General features: G+C 43.0%; 1 long non-coding RNA gene across 1 annotated transcript in view; it reads left to right on the top strand.

The window, feature by feature from the left end:
• The first annotated feature begins 7,068 nt into the window (after positions 1-7,068).
• Positions 7,069-21,036, top strand: part of LOC138826670 (uncharacterized) — a 52,241-nt gene continuing 38,273 nt past the window's right edge. The window contains exon 1 of the long non-coding RNA XR_011371806.1: positions 7,069-7,153. This is a non-coding gene — a long non-coding RNA (uncharacterized lncRNA). The remainder of the gene's footprint in view (positions 7,154-21,036) is intronic.

A 21,036-nucleotide genomic window follows, 5' to 3' on the forward strand; every position in this document is an offset into this window, starting at 1 on the left:
ACAGGAAGAATACAGGTGTAGAATGCCATTTTTTTTAAAACCACATACCATCACATCAAAGATAAATGCTGTCAACATGACTTTTGAAGTTGCCCTTGATCACTTGTGGCACATTTGTTGAGTTTCATAACTGTGAAGTTCCTTTTTATCTCCCTTAAAAGAGACTATCCTCTTTCAAAAGAAGTCCTTATGTTCTGCCCACACTCAAGAGGTGGGGAATATATTCTACCTCCTTGAGCATGAAGTAGTTACAAACATTATTTGGAGTTTTTTTCTAGGGTCTCCTGGAGACCACAGTTAAGCAAGGGATTTGAGCGTTTTGTAGTCTGGGTAGCAGTGATTCAGTTGGGAATAGGATGTGATACTTTTGTCCTGAGATTCTGCCAGCAGAGACGTCCTTTAGTTCTCACATCTTGGCATCTATCAAGCCCTGGTGGGAAGGTGCTTTGCAAAGATTTCAAACCCTCCCTGCCCTCCCCGCCTTGATGCTTGGGCATTGAGCAGGGGATAAAGGGAGGGGACCAGGGTGCCGGTGGGACCTGGGCCATTTGATCTTTTTTATATGTAAATATGACTTTAAATAATATTTTGTAATGACCTGCATTCCTGTTAGGAAATATCTCTTGATGATTAAGCTTTCTCTCTGCAATTAAGACAGCCTAGTGATCTTGTTAATTAATGCCAAAGAGGGTTTTTCAGCACCTCATTAAAGGTTTTTCTTTTCAAGACCCTCAATGCTCTGGTGTACAGCCAGGGGCAGAGAAAGCCATTTTCTTATGTGTGGAAACTCATCTTTTGATCCTCCACTTCTTCCACCTCTTTCCCATTTCCTTCTCATGATATTCCTTCATTCTTATTTTATATCTCCTCCACTTCCTCTTTTTTCAGCTTCCTTATCTTCTTTTCCTTTTTTAAATTCTAAACTATAGCTGCTTCTTTTTTTTTTTTAATTGTATTTTATTTTATTTGAGAACATACTGTACAGGGGGGCTACAATTACATGGGCAGGATAATGCATACATTTCTTACCAAGCATGCTGCTTCTTGATCTGAAACATTTAAAATGTTAACTATTGCTCCTGGATCTTTTAGTTATTGTTTTCCTTTTATTTTCTAATCTAATACAATGGCTAACCTTTGCTTGAGAGATTTCTGTATTTCAAGTTCTTTTGTAGACACCAGGAAATGATAATGAACTATGATAATGCTACATTGATAAACTTAGTTTGTCACATGAAAATAACATCAAATGAACTAACAAATGATGAACAAATGAAGGATTAGTACAATGAATTTTGTTAGTGGTATGCACCATATCCCACGAGACTGAAAACCAATATGTCCTTAGGCCAAATCCTGACCCCTGCTTGTTCATTTACATATTTAGTATGGCTGCTTTGCACTATGATTTCAGAATTGAGCAGGTGCACCAAAGACCATTCAGGCCTACAAAGCCTGAAACATTTACTCTTTGGCTTGTTATAGAAAAAAAGTTGCTGTTCTTTTCTCTTTACCATTATTGGGGATTCTAATGTTCATTATGTAGTTAAGGAATGGAAAAATCCCCAGCCAACAAAACTGCTTTTCTTTCATGCAGTTTTCCTCAAATGCATTTGATCATAGAACATTCTCTCCAGTGGCTCTTTTATGAATTTGGGGACATTCCATCTGGATGCATTTGTTAAAAGGTTCTCTTTCTCTGCTTGATTTCAACCTCATCACCTTCAAGGCTTCTGGCTTTTGCCTGAATTTGCAGTAAATCCATGTGTTTTATCCCTCAGATGACCTAAATCCAGCTCCCATTTCAGTCCCTGTGAAAATTTCCTTCCACTCAGGCCTGGTCTCCCGTCATCTCTTTCCATGAGTGATGATAGTGGAGCCTGAGTTGTGTCTAATAGCAGAACAAGTTTGTCTGGTTCTCTGTCTGTGGGGTTTCCACTCTTGCTTCACCAGACTCATCTCAAGGAAAACTCATTTAGGTTGTGGTTCATTTTTCTAAGCTCTGTTGAAACTGAGATTAAACTGGCTTGACCTTGAAGACTGGCCAAACCTGCAGACAGAGTCATGGTGGTGCTGAGCAGTACCGAAGGCATGGCTTTCCTCTGCTATCCAGGAGCACCTCGGCTATGGCAGGGCAGATAGCTTCCTTATCCTGGAAGATAGGAGGTGGTTTCAGGAGAAAAATAAATTCCTGTGAGCTTAGGGCTTGGCACATGAAGAGTACAATGGAGTGGGAATGGGATCCCATGTCACTCCTCAGACAGTTTTCCCTGTCATAAATGAGGCTTGAAGAGAATGCTGGACTCCTCAGATAGGGTGTGGGGGCAGATAACTCCTCACTACGGAAATAAAGAGAGCACTGGCAGAATCAGGTCAGTAACTATAAGTCTGAGAGACCAGATTGAAATCAAGGGTCAAGGTACAAAGCTCAAGGCCAGCCAGAGAGTAAAAGCATACCTGCCCCTGGAGTGCCTGCTCCCACCCCTAAGAACAGTCATTAATATTAATATGATGGGTGTTACTTCCATGAATGTATTCTAGTACATTACACAAAAGATTTTACAGCTCCAATTGCAAAAATACCTAGCTGATCCTTTAACACAAAAATGGAGAGATTAGTGGTTTTCTTGAGTTTGTAGCAGGAAGGAAGGTCAGAGGGAAGTCTGGGCGATGGGCTTTGAGACGGAGGGAGCCACATGCTGAAGTGGGAGTGCGGCCTTGTGCAGCTGATATCAACCTCACTGGCCTTAGTCCACAGCACCAGGGACCGAACTCCACTAACAACCTGAACGAGACTGCATGTTCTTCCCAGAGCCCTCAGACGAGAGGCTGGCCTGGCTGACACCTTGGGCTTGCTTGGCTTTGTGAACTCCTGAGTAGAGATTCCAGCCATGCCACCGGACCTGAGGTCTGTGCAACTGTTAAATACGGCCCGGGTAGGCTGCTGAGTTTGTATATTGTGCAGTAATAGCAAACTATCTTAAAAGACTTGATGCGGCTCATTAATGGTTGAATAGTGCTAGAGGAGCCATAGATAGTGGGGTTTGTAGTGTGTCTACTTTTGGTAAACTAGCACTTCTCATTTGTATAGTAGTTCTAACTTCAAAGCTTTTATCATGCCCTTGTCTGCTCCCTATGAGCTGGCACTAGAGTAAGGTCTTGATAAAGGTAGAATTCCATCTTCTCTACCACAGTGGATTCCTGGGGAGGTGTCTAACACAAGTAGAAAGCACAAGTAGATAAGTGAAAACCATCGGCACTGTAGACATCATGGGCTTGGTAGACAGACCTCTCATCTGCCAGCCATGGTGCTGCTACCAACGCGCACAGGGCGTGACGTCAGGCAAATGGTTTTTCCTCTTTCATTTCTAAACCTAGGGGTGGGATCAGAGCTGGCAGACCAGGTAGCAAGCACCATGTGGTATGTGATTCCCCAGATGAAAACACACAGCATCAGATGCTCTGTACATGAGGCCAGCACCTCACGATAGCACCAAATGGATGTTTGGAATCACTGGATCCTCCCTTTATAACAATGACGTCTTTCTGAGTTTCGTGATAGCAAAGGATCTTGCATGGGATAGGAACAAGGTTCTCTGCCTTTTCTGGTTACCCTTATGAGCATTAATCTGCTGAGTTTCATAGAAGAAATTACCAGGATTTGAGTGCTTTGAGGAAGGCTACTAATGGACTGATTTGGGGGGTTTGGCTTCATTTACCTTCCTTCCCCCAGCAGCTTGCATTCATAACAAATTAAGAAACAGTATTTTTAAAAAAGTAGCAGATGAAGAGTCAAAAGTTTACTTTTATTGCTAGTGTCTTGTTTGAAAGCTATGTGGCTCTGAACACTGCATCAAGAATGAAGCACCCCTATATACTCATAGGTTGTCATGTCCATGGTCACGTGCAGAGTGGGGCTCGCGCATGGGGAAGGCTCTGAGCCTTTCCAGCAGTTGTGAGGCATTCTGGTGAGGAAACTTCTTTCCTGTCCACATGGAGCTGATGCGACTACGTTTGTCTTCATTGCGATGGGAAGGAAATAAATGGTGGGTGAAAGAATGGGGGCACAGTGAGTTAAGGGTGTTTTAGGGGAGGAAGCCTAAAAATCATCCAGACCAAGAAACACAGCATTGCCCCTTGTGTTTGTAAAGATTCATCAGAACACAGTCACATTCATGTATGTTTTTATCTGTGCCGGCATTCACATTGTAATGGCACTGTTGAATAATTGTGACAGACTGTGTGGTCCTGGAAAGTTTATAAAGTTTTTACTCTTAAGCCCTTTAGGAAAAATTTTGTTGATTCCTGATTCGGTCCATATGTAGATACTATTGTGGTGGTCTTTTCCTTTCTCTTCCTCTTCCTTCTCCCCTTCCTCCTCCTCCTCCTCCTCCTCCTCCTCTTCTTCCTCCTCCTCCTCCTCCTCCTCCTCTTCCTCCTCCTTCTCCTCCTCCTCCTCCTTCTCATCTCCCATCTCTTCCTCTTCCTCTTGTCCTTCTTCTTCTTCCTCTTACTATTATTAAGATCTAATCAGGAGAAGTTACTTTTTTCCAGATCACACAGCATACACATGCTGAGCAAGTGTACAAATCTAGTTATCTTGAATTTCATAGTTTAAATGCCCCCACGGGAACATCTTAGAAATGATGTAATGAAGAAGGGAAAAACAAAAGCTCAGGAGCACAGGTGAGGTCGAGGACCTCCCAAACAGCCTGGGGTGGAAACAAAAGTTGGTCATGGGAGAGATTAGGAAAGAATGTTCCAAGGCCAATGTGGATAGGTGAGGCTAATTTGGACAGGCAGATTACCTCTGTGGGCAGTGAGTTTGTTTCTACTGGGAGTACGTTTAAGTCCATGTGGGCAGGAGGGAGGAGCTAAACTGTGAGTGGGGAGATGCAGAAAAACCAAGGATTAGAAATGGGTGAAGCTTTAGACAGCACAGTGAAAAGGCTCACAGTCACTCCCTCCACGAAAGTTTCTTTAAGCTAAGACCTGCAACCTGAATCCTACTGTGTGTGTGTGTGTGTGTGTGTGTGTGTGTGTGTGTGTGTGTGTGTGTGTGTGTGTGTGTGTGTGTGTGTGTGTGTGTGTGTGTGTGTGTGTGTGTGTTGGGGGGGGGTTGGTAATCTTGGGGCTAGTAAGAGCTAGGGCCAAGAAGAAAAGCAAATACAAAGCTCTAAGGCCCGTAAGGGCATGGATGAGGACTAAGCCAAAAGAACTCAATGTAGATCTTCCATTTTGCACATTTTCTCAATCTGACCTCACACCAGGTGAGAAAAATTCTCTGATCCTCCCCAAGCTAAACTTTCAGCTGGGACTTGTCAGTTGCATGGATTTGTTTGAGCAAAGGTTTCACACATAGAGAAATAAGAAACTGGACCACTGTATTCATCATACTTTCAAAGCAATTCTTGGTATTGAGTCTACCATATGTTGCTATGAGCAATGTTTTTTCTTTCCTCTGTTTGCTAGATACCCCTGTGCTAGAAATGATGTGGGAGTCTTTTAAATTATCAATGTTATATTGATCGTACTTAGAAATATCAAAATTAGAAATAGCGATGAGTAGTTCCTTTCTGATAAATGCAGTTAGATAAGCATAAATGTAAAGAAATGAAGTAATTAACTAACAGAGAAGATGACTGCTTAGGGCTATTTGTTGAACTTTTGACTCTTCACAGATTTCTTTGAACCCTATTGTTAAGGCAAGTCATTGTGCATCAGACTAGGGGACTGTAGTGAAACTTATATTCACTAATTATTTGGAACTTTTCTACATAATATTTTTCATTCATATAAAAAACCCTTAGATCCTCATTTATGACGATTCCTTATTACAAGAATGAACATAGAATTTAAATGCAATTCTGTTCCAAAAGCTATGCTACGTGGTCACAGAATTCACAGAAACATTAAAAACAAGACTGTAGTTAGATCCATAGCTAAGTCTGCATTGTCATGGAGAATTCTTCAGTGGGGCAGAGAGAGGGCCTCAGTGCAAAACTTCCCTCTTTTCCCTTCAATTTAATGTGTATGGTTCGATTTCATATAAAGCAATTTTCCCCATGGTTTTTAGGTGGTCACAAATGACAAGGGAAGTTCTCCCCTGAGAGCCTCCCTAGATGGCTGCCTTTGACATTGATAGTTCCCTAGTTTGGCCAGAATCCACAGAAATGGATGCCTGCATTTAGATCATTAATAGTTCCTCACCAGGTCTATGCACACGAAGCTGAGAACTGAGGCAATTATGCAAACAAGTCAAGCAAAAAAATCATGCATGTGCTCCAGTGAGCCATGGTTTTAGTTGACAGTGGCTTTGACTTGATTTGTCCACATAATTGCTTCAAGTTCTTCATGACTCTCCTGAAAAAAATGTGTACAAAGTCAGAGAGAAAGAGAGAGAGAGAGAGAGAGAGAAAGAGAGAGAGAGGAGAGAGAGAGGAAGGAAGGATGGAAGGAAGAAAGGGAAAAAATAAGAGTGCGAATTGAGGAGAGGGATGGGGAGAGAAATGGGGAAATGAGGGGAGAGAGAGTTTGATGATTTTGTGATCTTTATAAGTAGGAGGAGAAGAGGTAGGTAGTGGTGTCTTCTGTTGATGTGAAATGAAACTTCTGTTAGTTGGGTTCCCCCCGGAAACTGAAACTGAGCTGTGGATTCAAGTGAAAATGATTTATCCAGGAGATGAGCCCAGGAAACATGAGTGGTGGGTTGGGAAATGATAACAGCTTTGCAGATAACTACTTACTTAGGGAACTATGAAGACCAATAGAGCACTCAGCTTAGAGTTCCACACCAAGGGAGACAGACTCTCCACAGCCACTGCTGCTGGCTTTAAGTAGGGCATTAACTCTTTAGCATTTGAACGGGAAGGGGCCCAGGAAACAGAAAGAGCCCTGGGGGACAGGTGCAAATTCTGCCCTGAGAAGTTTCCAGTGATAAATTCCCAAGAGATCTCAGTGGGAACCAACTCTTACTTCCTGAGTTGGAAGCCAAAAGATCCAGATTTTGTGATCTCAGATCCAGATTAACCTTTTATTCTTAATTTGTAGAGCAAAGCTGCACGTTCGTCTGTGAATTTGGCAAGCACTCACCTTGTTATTCCCGAAGGGGACTCTTGTCCTTTACTGCTCTCTGTTCTTCTCGACAAGTTAAGTAAGTAACAGGGAGTGTGACTCCCTGCTATGTTTTTGGAGTTTTTTCAAACAGTAAATTTGAGATACTACAGTTAAAATAACCACAAAGATGATGTCCTGGCTTGGGCTCCATTGATCACAGCCACTCTGAAATGCTCTATGTTTTTACTCATATATATATATATATATATATATATATATATATATATAAATATCTAATATTCACTCATATATAATATATAATAAATTCATACATATGTATTATTTAAAAATGTAAAGTGGAATGATCTCATCATCCGTGATTTGTATGCCACTCAGCCACTTTTGGTTCAAGATAATACAATGCTGACCATTTTCTTTGAGCAGCTACAAATGTGACCATGTTAAGCCAAATCAACAAGCACTTATATATAATCTAGTATGATTATATAAAGTAAATACTCCTAAGCTATATACACTGTTATTTGCTCCAATACAACTTTGGTTTTTGTCTAGCCTGTGGTGTTATTGGAAAATATGGCAAGTAAATGTGAAGACCGTTAACAATGGGTCTATCAGATGTAGAGCCTAATCTCTTAGAAATTAGGTATTGCTGTTAAACCTATGAGATACTTTATTCTTTCGCTTACAACTTTCATTAAGAATTCTTGAGAATATCAGATTTACTCAAATGTGAAATGCACAGAAATGTCCGGTGATGTTTTGACTGTAACTGGGAGTACATGTATGTACCTGTGTGTGCTTTATACAAGCACATGGGAGTTTTGAAGGGTGTACTTGTATGTTATTCATAAATTGCTAGACATCATCAGTCTCATCCCGAGCCCCTCCTGTGAAGCTGTATGTCTGGAGACCTAACTAGCTCCCTTGAAAAAGGTAAGTTGTGCTTCTAAATTCTCCTTGCCACTAATTTATTTGTCTATTTTGTGCCGTGGATAGATTTTGAAGGTCTGGTCTCCACTGAACAGGGACAATGTCTTACTGATTTAAAATTTCTCTTTGTCTTTCTAAGGACAATGACTGGGACATAGTGATAAATCAAAACAATTCCTGTGTAGTCGATATGTGTGGTTTCCATCTGTGTAAGGTCAATCTTTATGTCAGAACTCAGATCTTCTAGTAATGTCTGGAACCTAAGGAAGTGGTGTGTACTGAGGTAATAACCGCCCCTACCCATGTTGTTCCCTGTTCCCTTGCTTTGTTCTGTCACGTGTCTCAGCATACATGACGGGTGGCCAAAAGGGAGGTAGATGATGCTGCGGCCTGGCTGGTAAGGTTCTAGGTGGACCTTATGGCAGGAATGGCATGACAGTGACAGCTCATACCAGCTTGTGAGAGAAAATAGTAGCATTTCTTCCTAAATTTTTGTTGTTCTTGTTGTTGTTACTATCATTGATTACTGTTAGTAGCTTCAAACTGACAATCATGAGGTAGGCTGGAGTTTACATGATGGAAATTGGTAGCAGCTAAGATGTTCATGACACTGCACAGACAGATATTGAAGTACAAGAGTTTCACATACCCATTAAAAGATGAAGACTAGACTACTGGGCATAGTGCCTCATGCTTGCAATCCCAGTTACAATCAAGAGGATTGAATTGGGAGGTCAGCACCAGCAGGAAGTTAGCAGGGTTAGCTGTCTTAACAAATAAGCTGGCTGTGGTGATTCATGCCCTAATCCTAACAGTTGTTTGGATAGGTAAGAGCATTGTGTGGTCTGAGGCTGGCCCAGGCAAACACAAGGGCCCCTCTGAAAGAAAGAACTAAACCAAAAAGGCTGGAGACATGGCTCAAGTAGTAGAGTGCAAGGTCCTGAGTTGAAACCTCAGCTGCCCAAACCACAAAACAAAGATGAAGAAACCTTTTGTATTATTTATATTACATATAACGAGAGTTTAGGGTCTCTCTTTATACTCCAAGCTGTTCACAAACTTGTGAGCCAGGTGCTGCTTCTGTATATCCTCCTGAGGGTGGGGACTACAGGGGCACACTACCACATCGCCTATTTTTTAAGTTAAAAAAATGACATGTACTTGCTTGGATAGAAGAAAAAATAGCAGCTAAGAACTTCTGCTTTGAATTTCAAAGGAGCAGAATGAAAACCATCCAATTTAATTAAAATATGAATTTCATTGTTTTTGGACTCAAAAGAGGGGAATTTTTAAAATTGATTTTTGTTTTAAAGTTGAATAAAATTTTATTAATTTAATTAGTTCCTATCAATTTTTAAATAAGCAGTGCCTTAGATTAAACCCCTGCCCTGCAATCTCCTCTAAGCGTTATTGGGCTTGCTCTTCTCATCCTACAGACCACACATCCTGGGTGCTCATTGTAAATCAGTGGAGACAAAGTTTGGGGCCAAGACTTGGAGGTCCTTCATCCAGGATCTGCCCTCCCCTCTCCTTCCCTCTTCTCCCCTCTGTTACCCTCCTTTTTCCTCCCCTCCCCTCCCTTCCCTTCCTCTTCAGTTTTCTGTTCCCTTGCTTTGTTCTTTGTTTTCTTGGCTTGAACTCTCAGGGTCTCATGCTCTTGATGGGCTTTTTAACTCAAGGTTGGCACTCTACCACTTGAGCCACAGTTCTACTTCCAGCTTTTCGCTGGGTAAGTGAAGACAAGAGTCTCACTGAATTTCTGCCAGGCTGGCTTCGAACTCTCATCCTTAGATCTCAGCCTCCTAAATAGCTGGGATTACAGGCGTGAGCCACAACTACTTTCCCAGGTATAAAACAAGAGGATTAAGTTATGTGCCTTCTGCTAAATCCTCAGCTCAAACAATAGCACTGTAGAGAAAGGGAGGGGCCCTGTGCTTTGTGGAGTTCTTAAAGAAGTTTCAGGATGGTTTTACTTTTCAGCCCTCCTGCAGGGTGGGGACTGCCTGGGGGAGGCGTCCCATGGGATTAGCATCCCGGCAGCCTATCCGCAGCTCTGCAGTCATTTTTATTTAAGTCTTGGCTTGGCTGAGTCATGTGTCAGGGTGGGATCACATATTTATTTCAGTGTGATTGCTGTTCGTTCTGTCCTGGGCCAAGCGCGAGCTAGCTACTGGGGGAGCTAAGAGGAAGCAGGGGAAGCCACCGCTCAGAATGGCTTGTGGTGGGGTGGGGGGGAGCAGATGCACTTGCTAAGTGATCGTTAAACCACTGCGCGATGAATACTGGGCTAATCCATGAAATAGACACTGCTTAGAATACTGTCTGAGCACACCATAAGGGCTCAATGCATCTTGATTACTATTATGATCAATGTAATTATTATTATTAAACATGCAGGTTGCAATGGGAACATCAAGAGTGGGTGTGATGGAGGGGGTGGCGTGGAAACTCAGAGAAAACTTCACAGGGAGAAGTGATCTTTGTGTCATGGAGATATCTGCAGTTGGGGAAAATGGATCTCAGTGGTCAAAAAACACAAAACATAGAGCCCATGCCTCACTGGAAAAAACCACAAATATTTTAGCAGTTTGAGACATAAATAAGACAAAAAGGTGTGTGTGTGTGTGTGTGTGTGTGTGTGTGTGTGTGTGTGTGTGTGTGTGTACACATCTGTGGCTGAAGATGAATGAATCTGGTGAGTCACAGGACGAGAAGGTAATTACTCACACCCCTCAAGTGGAAATTTTGGGATAAATTTTCCTTATACTATGAACATTGCTCTTTGCTTTCTTCAGGGAATATAAGTAAATTGAAAACTCTTATCAAGTAATCCAATTTTGATAGCCTGTTTTTTTTCCCCACTGCTTGAACTCAGGGCCAGGGTACTGCAGCTTCAATTCTGACCGTCTCATGGTTAACATGAGGTAAAAATCTCATAGAATTTCCTGCTTTGACTGGCTTCCAACCTTGAGATCCTCAGATCTCAGCTTTCTGAGTAACTAGGATTACAGATATGAGCCACTGGCACCCAGTGAGTCTGTTCTTTTAAATTATAATTATTTGTTACTTCAAGATGTTTGGAAACGTCTGAATATAGGATTGTGGAGTAAAATTTTTGATACAGTTATGTAGCTATGAAGATCATCACTAAGGAACAGTATTAAACAGCTTGGGAAAATGCAAGCAATATAGCATCAAGTTGAAAAAGTCTGGAACTAAAACTAAGTATATAAAAAGAATCTCAACTTCCTTACCAAATATCCTTAGCTAGATGTTCGCCAGGCAGAAGGCTATTGTTGTCTGTGGGTGGAAGGGTGTCATGGGGAGTTTTTATTTTTCTACTTGATGACCCTGTGGAGCACACAGACACTCAACCCATACTGGACCACTTTCCCAGCGCTGCCTGGCTGCTCCTGCCTGCCCTGGGGAAAAGGCTGGTCTGTGTGTGTTGACTCTCCACTTCCAGACATGAACACCAATGCTCCACCACCACAAATGAGGACTCTAGGCATTCCTAGGGGGAGAGATCAGGGTAGCCCTGGGATGAGGGCTTCTCACTCACGGTGATCTCATGTAAACTGGGATTTCAATGTCTGTCGGCTTAGATGGGCAGGAGGATGAAAGGGTGACCTGGAGTCCTTTGTCTACCTCTGTAATCAGGAGGTGAACTCTCCTTCTTGAGGGTATGTTACTCGTCAATGCTGAACGTACAGGCCAGTGTCTCTTAGAAGGCAGTGTGCTACCTCATGCTGCTCTCCTGGTTGGGAATGTGTCTCGGGAACAACTGTGATAGCAGCCCATTGCTGAACCCTTGCTAAGCATTAAGTTTTTTGTCTTGCTTGCTCATGAATGTTTGTGGGATCTGTGTTGTAATCTTCTATGCTTGTACATTGGGAAACTGAGGCTTACTGAGGTCGCCTCAGGTGATGATGAGGTTCTACGGGGAGACACAGGTCCTGCTTGGTCTAGTGCTGAAGCCTGTTGAGCAGTCCTGGAAGTTCCCATTGTAAGCACTCTCTCACCTAACCCTGGCTCAGCTCATCTAGCCTCACCTCACCCTGTGATGGGATCTCCATTTTTTGGGAGATGTAGCCGAGATCCATTCATTCACCTAGGTGATATTTGAACTTTTTTTTTTTAAATAAGCACAGTGTGCAAAATCCCTTGTTAGGTGAACTTGGGAATCCTGGAACAAATCAGAGTGAAGCATTCCTGAGGCTCCGTGGCATGGGAGGTCAGGCCAGTGTTCTGGCCCTGGGCCAGTGCCACGTCTTCCATTCTCTGTGGCTGTGAGTGTGGAGACCTTCCCTTGAACGATCTGTGTGACCTGCTGTGGATCCCTTCTCTATCGGTGCTGATTCAGGGCTGAACTTACTGAGCTCCAGTGTCTCCAATTCTCAGATGTGCTTCTGTACCTTATCTTAGGGAAGAATGGTTCCTTATTATGAAGAGGAAGGATGTGTCACATAGAGGAAACAGGAGCCAGGCCAGATTGATAGATCAATGTGTCTACAGTTCACAAATAGGAAAAGCTCACCTATAGGAACAGAACTCAGGACACTGGACACCTGGGAAGGGGACGTTGATTGGGAAGGAAAATGTGTCTGCTTGTGTTGGGAGAGGGGGGTCTTCACAGATGTGTCCTCTTTGATCTGTGCCTAAACTTTATGAACTGTACTCTTTATCAGCTTCTCCATATTAAAAATGACTTTAATAATTTAAATTCCAATCCTATCCAAAGTCATCAGAGAGAGGGCAGGGTCTCCAGAGTCCACTAGTAGCAAACAACAAGACAGCTGTCCTGCTCTGAGCTGTGGGAGACTTCCCCAGGACCTTGGCTTCACTTTATGACGGGGTGCCTGAAGGTCTGCACCGTTCATCGACTAGATTTCCCCAGCCCTTGACTTGAAGGGGTCAGGAGACAAGGTGTGCCAGGAGCCTGCAGCCCTGGGAAGGGGCGCACTGTGCCCAGCACTCAACAGGCGGCGCTCTTGCTCAGTGCCAGGAAGCGCAGGTCCTGGCAGGCTGCCTCTGAAGAGCAGCAGCATTAGCTGGGATGCTCATCTGGCTGCTAAGGTCTCTTCTTCCCCAGACGTCCTGACTCCAGCATCCCTGCTCCTTGTCACTCACTCTGTTTTCCAGTTCTCAGTTCTGAGAGGAGACCGTGACTGGACCTGCCGGCCCATTGTCTAAGGAGAAGTGCACCCAGCCCCTCCTCCTGCCTCGGCGCTGGGGCCCCGGCCTTGCGAGGACCCTACTTCTATGGACTTTCTTTGAAAACCAGACAGAGAGAAAATTCTGGAAACTTGGGTGAATGCTCCAACATAGGGGAGAATGAATATTTCATTAAGGTGGCTCCAGTTATTAAACAACATTGCAAAACCAAGTGTGCTGGCAGGAACCTGAGAACGTTTACATGGGTAAAAACAGTGGGAAAAGAGGCCAGAGCAGCCCCGCTCCGCTCTGGGGGGAGCCCCCGCAGGGCTTCCAGATTCCCTCCACGTTGCCCCTTGCATATCTTCTGTCCCCACTCTGGGCACATCCAGAGTTAGACTGTGAAGCACTGAGAATAACTGTGTGAGGGTGGAGCTGACCACAGCATGCTGGAACCTCCAGCTTCAGCGTGCATGGCTCCAAAAGATGCATCTCCCAGGCAGTATTTCACTGGTATTGAGAGGCCTAAGCCACTGAAAGGGGCCTAGAACGCAGGGCTACCCCTGGAGGCTTCCCTGTTGTCTCCGACGTTTGAGCTATGTGAGCGACGTTTGAGCTATGTGAGCGTCAAATACGGTGAGAGCTGTTTGTATCAGCCAGGCTGGGAGGATAGGATGCATAGAGGCACCATGACACCCACTGGGTTGGGTTGTTTCCAGGTCCTGCTCTACCTGCCCCCCCCCCCCCAGGCCTCCTCTGACTGTTGGATAAGAATACACAAAGGCCTGCTTGTTTTGCCCTGCCTAAAATCTTGAGAATTTCTTCCTGTGCCTAGTCCTGTAGCTCCCTTCTGTAATGCATGGTCACTTCTGAGGAGGGGATGGACAGAATAACGTAATGACTTGAACTGAGCATGATTGGGCAAGATACCATAGGAATGTAGCACTTTACAGATTTAGTTTCTGTCTGGGGACTGCTCCCTGGGAAGGAGCATTTGATAGATGAGAGCCTTAAAGCTTTGAGGAGTTTATTGTCCAGATTCACCCTGCTAATAGATGATTTGAAATCCAAGCTTGTTGAATTGAAAACCTACTTCTTCATTCTATCTTGGTTGGAGAATGGGTTCAATACTGGCTTTCCAACTCCTTGCTCATCCTCAAAAGAGGTGTGGGTGAGGGGAACTCATGGAAGAAACCAAACAGAAAGAGCCTGGGAATTACTGAGTCTGTCTGGGCCATTTTTGAAGTCTAGTACTTACACTGAGTGTTTGGACAAACAACCTTCACTGTACAAGAGCCTCCATCTTGTCTAGATGCTGTGAACACTAATCAAGGAAATACTTGTCGAGTGACAAGTCTGGGCTTAGATAGTCTCATAGTCTAGACAGTCCCTCAGTAATGGTTTGAGCTCTTTTCCTCTTCCTGCTTTCCCCACCTGTCCAGCAAGATTCTTTTACAAGGTTGATTCCTTTTCCCCATCAAGCTTCTTCAAGGAGATTGTGACCAATGACACCCACCCAGACCTTGGTACGTTGGATATTCTCTGTCTGCATCTGGAACTCCTCTTATTACATTACTCCTCTATTACATTAGGTGAGAGGAGCCCAGCCAGATTGATAGTTAAATGTGTTTATAGTTCACAAATAGGAAAAACTCACCTATAGTAACAGAACTGAGGATGTTGGACACCCTGGAAGGGGAAATTGACTGTGAAGGAAGACATTATTTACCTCTTCATATATGTCTCTACAACTGAGAACTTCATGTGGTAGAAAATGTGTCTACCTAGCTCACCATGGAATTTCCAAGTGGAGAACCTAATGTACTCTGAATGTATCTGTGGCTGGATGACTGGATGGATGGATGGAAAGATGCAAGATTGAATGAGTGAATAGGTAGATGGAAAAATAGATGGTGGGCAGGTAGAAGGAAGGATAGAAGAAGTGAATTGATAAATTATTGTGTATATAAATGGTCAGCTCGAGTATCTTCATTTGTCATTCTATCTCACATGTGCATACACAGGAGCTTTTGGGAATACTGTTCTGTTTATTGTTTTGCTTTTATTATCTTGGGATAGGCAGAGCAGTACTCAAAAGCTCAACCTGTCCAAGCAGATACAGGTTTCTGTCCAACTCAACTCCAAGTAATAAAGTCATTTCCTAGACCTTATACTTATTCATAAACTTTTAAAGGAAACAAGAATCCTTTGTTAAGGGTGGATGCCAGACTCAGTCACTTATTTCCAGGTCTGCTCTTCACTCAGGGAGAGGGACTGCTTCTGGAATCTTTGGCTCTCTTCTTTTCTATTTAATTTTTCTTTTTTTCTTTTTTTTTTTTGGTGTTGATGAAGCAGGGAAACTGATAAGCACTGATATCAGGCTGATAATTGCTCTGCTTATCAGAAGATGGTCTTTCATGGCTGTGTGTATGCAGGGAGCAGATGGTTCAAAAGGCCAAGTGATTTATCTATGAGAAGGAGCTTGTAGCTTGGCAGGGACTGGGTCCTGGTGGAGAGGGTAGAGTTCAGGGAGAAGAGAAGGAGGGAGGGCAGGGCCACTCCAGTCCTTTCCAGAGAACTTGTTCTTATCGCAGGCACATTTCCCCAGCATGCAGCATCTGAGCACTTGAACTTAAACCCTGGAAAGCAAAAAAGCAGCTTCAATTTCTTGAGTCCCAGTGGAAGCAGATTAGCAGATTCTGCTATTCTTTTTTTTTTTATTGTGAAAATACCGTACAGAGGGGTTACAATTACATGAGCAAGGTAATGAGTACATTTCGTATCAAGCATTGTTGCCTCCTCTTTGTTTCCCCTTCCCATCCCTTCCCATCTCCTCCCCGTCCCTCCACCCCCTCCCCTGCCCCCCTACCCCTGAACCAAATTTGTAAAGCTCGTTTTTCGACGTAACGTCTTGTACTTGATAAAGCCCCACTGTCCTTCAATGCCATGGTATCACTTTCCTGTGTCTCCTGTTCCTCCTGTCTTACTCCTCTATTTCCCTCCTTGGAATTGACATCTAGGGCTCTCTGCAGGCCCACATCTCAGAGTACAAGCAGACCAACACAGACAGTGGAAATCTGCATTACTGGAAGGATCTCAGTTGCTTCAGCACCTGAAATCCTTTGATTCAAAATTCTAGGCGCATTTAAAGAAATGGAGCTCCTGCATAGAATAACATTGTCCCTAATTAAGAGAGTGTGGGGCTGGCCACTCAGGAACTACTGTAATAATTCCTATGAAAAGGAGAGAAGCAAGGTGTGTTGGCGCATACCTGTAATCCCAGCACTTGGGAGTCTGATGTAGAAGGATCTGGAGTTTGAGGCCAGCTACATAGTGAGAGACAAGATAGAAAGGAATGAAGGTATGAAAGGAGAGTGAAAAGGAAAAGGAGGAAGTTCCTCCCAGAATGACAGCACTGAAACACGTGTCCCTTAGGGCCTTTTTTAGTCCTGCTTCATAGTCTACATTATTCTTATGATAAAACTCTTAATTCTGTATGGTAACAGGTAGGGTCCCTTCTCATTTTGGTCCTTGTTTAAAAAATGGGCTGTATTTGATTGGCATCTTATTATTATACCTGTTTATGGGGTACAGTGAAATAGTTCTCCACATTTATACAATGTGTAAATATTAGATGAGAGTGATTCAAGGAAAATATTTATTGTTCATCTATATTGAGAAAACTCAAAACCCTTTCTACTGGCTATTTTGAAATACATAATTAGCTATTTTGAAACAATTTGTCAACCAGAGTTACCTACTGTGCTACAAAGCATTAGCAGCTTTTCCTCCTATACAGCTGCACCCCTCCGGCAGCCCTAGCTGGCTTGGGGCCTCATCTCCTACCCTTCCTCCCACCCCATCCTGTCCTTAGATATGTCTTGAGACTCATGGACAGCTGGAACCCTTCCTCCTTTTCCAGCTTAGTGATCTCCCTTTTATTAATCTCAGCTCTGCTTTAGTTTCTTAAAGAAGGCATTTATTAATCCATTCATGCATTTCAGCTTCCTTTCCATTGCATATTTTCTTCCCTACCTTGATTCTTACAATCTGTCACACTTTTTTTTTTTTGCCAGTCTTGGGGTTTGAAAGCTGGACATAGTCCCTGAGCCTCTCTGTGCTCAAGGCTAGCACTTTACCATGTGAGCCACAGTACCACTTCCAGCCTTTTCTGTTTATGTGGTACTGAAGAATCAAACCCAGGGCCTCATGCATGCAAGGCTAGCACTCTACCACTGAGCCACCTTCCCAGCCCCTCCGTCACACATTCATGTTGATTTGGTAGTTACCATTTTCTTTAAAAAATGCTGAAATGTTTCATAAACTTTGGGATTATGTTGATTTACACTGTTTATTTTGTCTCTACTAAGAACAATATGATAGAGCCAAACCATTTGATAAATGAACAAATAAACCAAACCATTTGATTAATGAACAAATAAACATGGGAAGATGACAGGAAAGAGAGATGGAGAGAGACAGAGAATAGAAGGAGGCTATCACCAGCTATAGCTAACTTTTCTCCAAGAAGGCACTTGCAGTTAATCATAAATGGATGGCCCAGGCTGGTGCTATTCTAAGCCCATATGACTCCTTTGAATGCCTTCAAATTCTCCAAAGCTAAAATCTTCATGGGAGCCTCCCTTTGTGCCTGATGCCGAGGAAGGGAGATTCCCTGCCCTTTGACTCAGGCGCCAGGCTATGGATACCACTTATTGCTGGAGACCTGCTGGCTTGCAGATGCCCATCCCCCATTCTTTATCACATACTTTCCGGATCAAACTGTAACCCAACAAGAAAGTGCCAAGCAATCATTAACTGCTGTTCTTGGAAAAGGACTAGATCATATAATTGTGCATTTTACAACATTCACCCTGGCCACTGTTCCACCGCCGTGGCCATGCGTGTCCCGGGGATGGAGGCATCGCCAAACAAAGCTCCTAAGATCAGAAAAAGAAGGAGCGAAAAAGGAGGGGAAAGATCAAGAAAGATCAAGATCAAGCAAACAATGTACTCACTATGAGTACATTGCTGAGAGGCTGAAGGCCACTGTATTTAGGTCTGCAGCTAAGTGAATATGTAACTACTTTATATATTTCAACAAAATTAAACTTAAACCTACAGAATTAGGTTTATTAATTTCTGTCAGGGCTCAATGGGGGAATTAAAATGGCCATTCATTATGGACACACAATTACTAGAGACAAAAATGAAGCCCTGAACTATTAAGTATAATAAAAATGTTGAACACTGAGGAAATTTTCATTAAATATAATCTATTCTTTATATTAGGGCACTTAATCCTTGCTGTCTGCTTCTCTGTTTTTCTCCAACCTATTTAATTTTATTACTTAACTTTTTATAAATGTTTCTTAATATAATTATGATTAAATATTTGGAAGGAGAGAATGTTAGTCTCTTAAGGGAAAAAAAGTTTCTTTCTTCTCTTCCCTTCATTCCTAAGGTGGGGAAAAATGATGTTTTTTGGGAAAAGTGAATGCTAAGTGGGATTTTTATTATTGGGGCAAGGCTAGAACATGAGAAAAGAAGGGCCACACTGATCAGTAATTGCAGTGGAGCTTTCCAAGTTACACATTTAAACAAGAGTCCATCACCTCCCTAAAAGCGTCTGTGGAGATTTGCATAGCCAAACCATGTAATTAAAAGATGGGCCAAAACGTTGGTGCTCTGTGCATTTCATTTTGAGCCAGGATGACTTCTTGTGCCTTTGCTTATTGAGAATTCACACTCAGTTCTGCTTCCTAGATGAAGAAACTAGTGGGGGGGGATAGATAGAAAGCTTTAAGAGATTGTGGCGGGACAAGCAGACCCCAAAAGTATTTACTAAAAACAAGGCAAGCTGATTGTGTTTCTGTAGGCAGAAGGGCAACAGGAAACTGACTAGGAGATGGTGGAATTTGGACTTTCCTTGACAAAATGGCAACCCATTGTATCTTCAAGCCTGTCATTGGTTGTGTCATGGCCTTCTATCTTTTTAACATGGAAAGTAATAATCGTAAAAGCCTGAGACTTAGGGATCTTGTGATGAACCAGTGATTCAATATCATACCTGTTAATGGCTACTTTAGTGACTGGCTCAGAACCACAGGGCTGTTGAATGGGCCATGGTCTGTTCACTTCAGGATTCTAGCTCTAGACACCATATTTCTCAGCTTTAAGAGTTTTCTACTTTATACTTTCTTCTGACTCATACCAATCCCAGTAGGTCGATTTTGCCATCATACTGCAGAAGGTATTTGATACTTTCATAGTAATGACTGTGTAAAGTCTATCAACAGTTGAGATATTCATTATGACTTCTTATTGGGGAGAAGAGTCTCATGGAGCCAGGCGCCGGTGGCTCACACCAGTAACTCTAGTTACTCAGGAAGCTAAGATCTGAGGATCACAGTTCAAAGCCAGCCTGGGCAGGAAACTCCATGAGACTCTTTTATCTCCAATTAACCACCAGAAAACCAGAAGTGGGGCTGCTAGCGCTCACTGTGAGCTGAAGAGCTGAGGGATAGCACCAGGCCCAGAGTTCAGGTCCCATGAGCATGACAAAAAAAAAAAAAAAAAAAAAAAGTCTCATTCACTTTTCTAACTAGGCTGGCTTCAAACCATGATCCTAAGATCTCAGCCTCCTAAGCAGCTAGGATTACAGATGTGAGCCACTAGCACATAGCTATTACTTTTTTATTTTCATTTAAGGATTTGCTTCTTTGAGAGCAAACAATGGTTAATGTTGTCGTTACTATTGTTATTACCACTTGCAAAGTTCTGAACATATTTGTCCCCTAATTCTGCCTGGTATTAGTTAAATCTTTAGAAAATTAGAAAATTCTATTAATGCCACCTTCTTCAAAATGGGCCTCCTGCCCTACACCAATCAGGGTGGGGCAGCTCACCGACATGATCTGGGATCTTCTGGCCTGTGGAATGTGTTCTGTTCCTTCCATACACAGCTTTATGCTGTTTTAATATCTGCACACAGTTTAGCATTTTCTTCTCTCGTCTTGGGGCTTGAACTTTGGGCCTGAATACTGTCCCTGAGCTTTTGTGCTTAAGGCTAACACTCTATTACTTGAGCCACAGCTCTACTTTGACTTTTTTGGGGGGAGAGGGGAGGTTAATTAGAGATAAGAGACTCAAAGACATTCCTGCCCAGGCTGGCTTTGAATTGCAATGTTTGGATCTCAGTCTCTTGAGTAGCTAGGATTATAGGCGTGAGAGCGACTGTCTCACGGCAGGTACTCAAATTTTGAGAGCTCATTAGAAAATCCACCCCTATCAAAATCATCTAAGTTATCTCTCCTGGATTCTCTACAGACCTTGGGCCTTTTTAGACCCCTGCCTAATTTTCACTGGGGCTGATAGTCTTGATGTGTGTTTATTAGCTTACTTTACTTCTTGGCCTTCCCATCACAAGATAAGGTCACTAGTGTTGGAACCTCATCTGCTTTTCTTACTGTGAGCTCCTGTGCCAAGAACAATAATAAATCACCAGGTACTCCATAAATATTTGTCCAATAAAGGAATTGATGAATTTATGAGCTTCCTTAAACAAAGGAATCTGTATGGAGCAGGAGATGTTGGGGAGGCCCAAGTTCTCGTGAGAGAATAGCCCATCTTTAGGCAGAGGGCATGTGGCTCTCTGTCTGGACAAGAACACACAAAGCACCAACAGCCTGCCACCTGGCCTCCTCATCCTGGCTCCTTCAGCTAACTGCACAGAAAGCCTGGATTCAGGGACTTCCCCACTGAGTGTTGCTTCTAGAACAATGTTGTTTTCAAAATCTACTGTTGTTTTCCTTTTCTTTCTTCCTTCCTTCCTTCCTTCCTTCCTTCCTTCCTTCCTTCCTTCCTTCCTTCCTT

Source organism: Dipodomys merriami, unplaced genomic scaffold (assembly GCF_024711535.1).
Source record: "Dipodomys merriami isolate MVZ:Mamm:240054 unplaced genomic scaffold, mDipMer1.0.p SCAF_148, whole genome shotgun sequence".
Classification (NCBI taxonomy): domain Eukaryota; kingdom Metazoa; phylum Chordata; class Mammalia; order Rodentia; family Heteromyidae; genus Dipodomys; species Dipodomys merriami.